A 6,060-nucleotide genomic window follows, 5' to 3' on the forward strand; every position below is an offset into this window, starting at 1 on the left:
ACCTCAGTGGAAACTGAAGAGACTGAACACATACAAATGTTTGTATTGGTGTGTGTGTACTAAATGTGTGTGATTGTGTCTTTGCATCAGTAGTCTTTATAATTTCACATCTCTTACTAGAGACACACACACACACACACACACACACACACACACACACACACACACACACAAACACACACACAAACATGCACTGAGTTTAAAGTGTGTGGCCTTTCTTCATTTTTCCTTTCATGTTGTTGGTTTTGTAATGTGACCTTGTGTTAGCCTGGCCTTTCTGCGCTTTTTTATTTCTTGCACGCATTATTCTTAGATATTTTCTGTTTGCCAGCCTTTTATTCCAGCCTGGCACATCTTTTACATATTTTTATCTGATATGACGTCCTGTGAAAGCCTCCCCTTTCAGGATTCATCCAACATTAAAAAAAGTTCAAACACACTTGTACACATGCTGCTGCTTTTTTTTTTTTTTCAAACCCTGTTTATCTGATTAAATTCCACAGTCTTTGTTTTATTAATGAGACAGATATTCAACTACAGATGTATTCTTTGTGCATCCTAAATCAAATTATGTATAAATGAACAGCTTCTGGAGCGTGGTGAAGTCAGCTGGGAGATTAATAAAATCTGTTTAAACAAAATGTTGCTGTGTTTTCTTTTCTTATACAAGTGCAGTGATGTCTTTTAAGATTTAGTTTTGTTGTGTTGTTCACACACGCACACGCACACACACGCATATTTGCACACGCTTTTGCAGACACGTGCTTTTTTTTTTATCACCTTTTCTCGTTATTGGGAGGGCCTGTCCTACTGCTTGTAGCCACCTGCAAATTACAATTTAGTACTCCAAGAGTTAAGACTGTGTTCTTTCAGCCCATTGTGTGTGTGTTTGGTGTGTGTGTTTACGTGTGTTTGCTAGAGTGTGTGTGTGTGTGTGTGTGTGTGTGTGTGTGTGTGTGTGTGTGTGTGTGTGTGTGTGTGTGTGTGTGTGTGTGTGTGTGTGTGTGTGTGTGTGTGTGTGTGTCGGGGGAGGGGTAGAGAGAGTCTGGCAGAAAACCTTTAATCCGGGTGCTGTCAGGCCCAAACCCGGCTTGACGTCCCATTGATGTGGAACAGAACAAAACACAGGGCCCCTTGCTAAGCTCCCACTAGCTCACTCACCCGCGCGCGTGCACACACACACACACACACACACACACACACACACACACACACACACACACACACACACACACACACACACACACAAACAGGGCCCCTCTCTAAAGCCCTAGCCTGGGCCCCTGCTCCCTAACTGGGAAGGGCATTCCTCAGCCTATGCACTGGCGTGTGCATATACACTAACTCACTCACTCTCTGCCTTCTCTGCCACACACACACACACACACACACACACACACACACACACACACACACACACACACACACACACACACACACACACACACACACACACACTATTTAAGTGCTGTGCTGTAATTTGCAGGTGGCGAGAGCGTGAAGGTCTGTCTCTCACTCCTATAGGGTATGTGTCCCTTCATTTCCATATAGAACCCTGGGTGTCTATGTTCCTCTGTTTGACACACACACACACGCACACACACACACACACACACACACACACACACACACACACACACACACACACACACACACACATTTATCATAAGTTTGTGAGATGCTGGGATACAGTTAACAGGAGCCAGATGCTCGAGTGTGTGTTGGCAGTAATGAAAGTGTGTATCCGTGGTGACCACAAACAATTATTATTGTCCTGCTGTTTGGACAGCTCCTGGCCCGTATCCTCTCTGTTTACTATTAGCTTAAAGAAGGAGAAACAGAAAGAAGGAGACAGAAAGCAGAGCGAAGAGGAGAGCTGCAGATGGATGTCTGAGCGGATACAAAAAGCGACTGATATTAGAATAAACATGTGTGTGAGCTAATGGTCCTGAGCTGTAAACTTTATTTGGATTTTGTTCATTCGGTGGCCAGGAGGTGGCGGTGTGGGCAGCAGTTAGTCGTGCAGCACCTCAAACTTTGACCCATTGTTGGCCTTGAGGTTGAAGCATTTTGGTTCATCAGTTCAGTTTAAGCTTGTCCCTCTAGAACTAAGGTGGTCCTGAGTGGTCTTAAGTTTGAGGTGGCTGCCACAGGTTATCACTCTGCAGCCCAACACTTAAAATAACTCAGAGGACATAAGGGAGCCGAACACCTACTGCATGGAAACCATTCCTCCCACTCACACCTACATGGTCAGCTCGTTTTCCTCTTCACCCTCGCCAGGACTAAACTCGCCCCTCGGTTTCCGCTGTAAAATTACTGAGATCTTTATTCCCCCGCACTGGAATTTTGACGCTTCCGTTTTGGATTGTCAAAACTCCGAGTGAGCCGCTTGTTTGGTCCGGGCTGTGGTCCAGAGGGGCCTGAGCCAGTCCCAACCAAAATGTTTTTATTGACGGGCGAAAGCAGTCGGGCCGACAGCACCGATTGGCTGTAATTGGTCGGCAAGTCAGTGGTGTGTTTGAACTACCCTATGTAAAGTGGCAGCCTTTAAAAAGCACACACACATACGCCCTCCCCTGTTTCTCCCCTCCCGCCGCTTTAAGAGAAGCCAGATGGGCCACGGGGAAGCAATCACCCCTCTATTTGTCTTGGTGCTGATCAGGTTAGTGAAGTGTTCTCAGGCCTGGCCAAGAGTCTACACACTGCTGCCTGTTGTCCGTGAAGCTCACTGCGCTGCACGACTCCCGCCAACAGACCCGGTCACACCGCGCTGGGACAGTACAATAAGTTGGAATAAATGCTCTAAAGTGACATTAAAGGACAGAAGTCGTTCTTTTTGGTGTGTTGCAGAAACACCAGATGTCTACCTACTGTAGGTCTAAGTAGCTGACTGAGCTAATGTATAAATATGAGGGTCAGCAAGGAGAGCTGGTAGCTAACATCTTTCATCTGTTGATATGGACACCGCCATTTAGGGCTGGGTCAATGGATGGGAGGTGTGGAGGCAGCAGCGTGTGTGGAGAACATTCCAGCCATTGAACACACAGATGGTTTGGTTTATAGCAATGAAATGAGCACCAGACACAGAGCAGTGACAGTGAACGAAAGGCTCAATGAAGCACGCACACACACATACACACACACACACGTATCCCTGGCTGAACGGGTTAATGGAGTGACGGAATCCAGAAGGAATTTACTCAAGGACTCAGGGAGTGAACTATTAGGTAGCCTCTAAACTGCCCTGCAGAAACTCCAAGAGCCCTGCTCAGTTTTCTCACATTGTAACGTTTCCACAGCTTCTCAACAAGGCCATGACATGAACAAGGATGAGAGAGCGAGATGTGAGACAGCATCATCATAAAGAGAAAAAGATGGTCAATGAGGAAGACGCAGAAGCCAAAAGACGGCGGAGCAGGACAATCAGGGAGACTCCTTGGTGGTGAAACCTGATCCCCCCCAGACTTGCTTACCCTCTGATTGGCTGGCCCTCCTATGAACCCTGACCTTTGGCTTTGTCTGGGGCTTGTGACCTTGAGTGAAGTACAGGCAGAGTGTTGCGTCTCCTCCCAGACTCTCGTGTGTGCTCTTTCTCCGCTCTCTCTCCCCTGGCCCATTCGTCTCCAGCGAGAGAGGGTCGGTGGGGAGGAGATGGAGAGCAGAAATGTCAGCGAGACATTAAACAGAGTGCGTCTGTGTGTGCTCTCATAGTCCAACCTGTCTGATTTCCCTCTCCTCCATCCCCCCCTCCTTCCTCCTCCCCCTCACATCTCTTCCATATACGCTTCTCCACAGAGCAATAAATTCATCCTCTCTTCACCAAATCTTCACATCTCTTTGTCTTTTTTGCTCCATCAACACCCATTCACTTTTTCTACTGATCCTTTCTTCCTCCATTTGAACTCATATGGTTTATTACAGCCCGTGTCAAGACCAGAACCAACAGTGAGCCAAATAAAACGGTTGTATTTTAGTATTGTTTGGCAAGATACTGGGGCTTAAAGGGGAAATACCAGCCATAAAAGAAGTTGCCGAGTGTTTATGTAGCCTTGCATGAATTAATCAGCCAACATGAATAAGTTATAAATAAATAAAAACTATAAATCAACAAACCAAGTGTCATAACCTGTGTCATAACAGTATGATTGATTATGAGTGAATAAGAAAAAAGTTTATGAGAAAACCTTGCCTCCAAAGGAGTTTAAAGGAGTAGTTCAACATTTTGGGAAATATTTATTTAATTTATTTCCGAGATAGACACCACTCTGATGGTAAATATGAGTGGGCAGCTAGTTAGCTTAGCGTAGCACAAACAGACTCGAAATAAAGGGAAACAGCTTTGGCTCTGTCTAAGTCATGTTCTGCCAAATAAGCTCATCTTTATAATTTTGTATCTAAGTTTTTTGTAATTCGTACAAAAGTAATACTACGCTCAGCACATTTTGGTTTTACTAGTGGTTACAAGTTGGACTATTTCTTGTCTGGGAACAGTAACTTCCTGGAGTCTTGTTGCACTGTTAGTTTGCAAAGCAAATAGTGGAGTCTACAGGAAGTAACTGTGCCCTGGCAAGCCTTCCACATTCCCCCTGTTTTTAGTCTTACCTAGAATTATGTTGATTGCTTCATCACTGTGTAGATAGTACGTATTGATCTCCTGTGTGTTACACAAAAAATGGCAAATTATTTATCTATTTTTTTATTGAAGAAATTGGCAAGATCTTGGACTAGATATTTTTTTGTGCTACTAAATTGACAAGAATTGTAGAGCATGTGTCTTTTTCTTAATGTGTAAATCTGCACAAGAGCATCCTTTGCACATGCAATGATCCTCTCCTCTCCCCTCCTCTCCTCTCTTCTCTTCTCTTCTCTTCTCTTCTCCTCTCCTCTCCCCTCCTCTCCTCTCACACCTGTATGTATAAACGCCTGCATGTATTGTTGGCAGATCCACACAGAGGTTTCTCTATGCTGTCCCAGTACAGTACATGGCAGGAGAGCTCAGCAGAGTGGTGTTTATTTTATTGGATGTTTATTTCGCTCTGTAAAACATGCCACTCAGGGACCTTGTGGAGCGATGTACTCAAACTTCTTTCTCTCTCCCTCTCCTCTCTCTCCTCCAGTGTAAACAGTGTGTACATCGGGAGTGTTGCCTTCACTTGTCTGTGTAGAAGTGTAATCCATCCAGTCAGACACTGTAAATAACATCTCTACATGTTTATAAATACTGCCCAACCACTCTAATGAATTTATGGTAATGCCTTGTTCTACTGCTTCTGCTGTGTATACGAGTGTTTGTGTGTGTGTGTGTGTGTGTGTGTGTGTGTGTGTGTGTGTGTGTGTGTGTGTGTGTGTGTGTGTGTGTGTGTGTGTGTGTGTGTGTGTGTAAATGATCATGTGTAATCTCTGAGTCTGCATGTATTACTCTGCCATGGAATACTGTACACATTTTACTGGTTTCTGATGTATCTGGAGGCTGTGGGCAGTGACTGACTGATATGAACCAACATGCCACAGTATGAGAATCCATTAACAAACCAACCCTGTTTTATTCCATTTACAACACTTCAATTAACCACAGCAAGAGCCGATCTCTTAATGACGCAGTATTAGAGTTTGACTTAGATGATTTTTTAAACAAATGGCAGAAACAGTCACCGCCAGTTGAAATGTTAAAGGGCCCGTGTCATGCTTTTCCGGTTATTACCCGTCCCCTTGTGTTTTATGAAGGTTTTTATGCATGTAAACGGTGTGCAGAGTCAAAAACCCTCAAAGTACACCCTGTAGTGAGTAAAACTCTAACACAGTCTATGCTGCCCCAAATCGCCTCGTTGGAGATTTCTCATTTTCCATTGTTTACTTCCTGTGTACTGTGACGTGTGAATACCCAGAGGCCACACCCTCTGCCAGCATTTCACGAAACAAAGCTTCACAAACCTTTCAGCGATTCATGCCGGATATGTACAGCGTAGGCAGTGGCGGCCGGCCCATAGGGGCGCTAGGGGTGCCGCCCCACCTCTTCCCACATTACAAATTAAAATTAAAATTAAAAAAAAATATATA

This window comes from Notothenia coriiceps, unplaced genomic scaffold, assembly GCF_000735185.1.
Source record: "Notothenia coriiceps isolate Sejong01 unplaced genomic scaffold, NC01 NC01_scaffold00031461, whole genome shotgun sequence".
Lineage (NCBI taxonomy): Eukaryota > Metazoa > Chordata > Actinopteri > Perciformes > Nototheniidae > Notothenia > Notothenia coriiceps.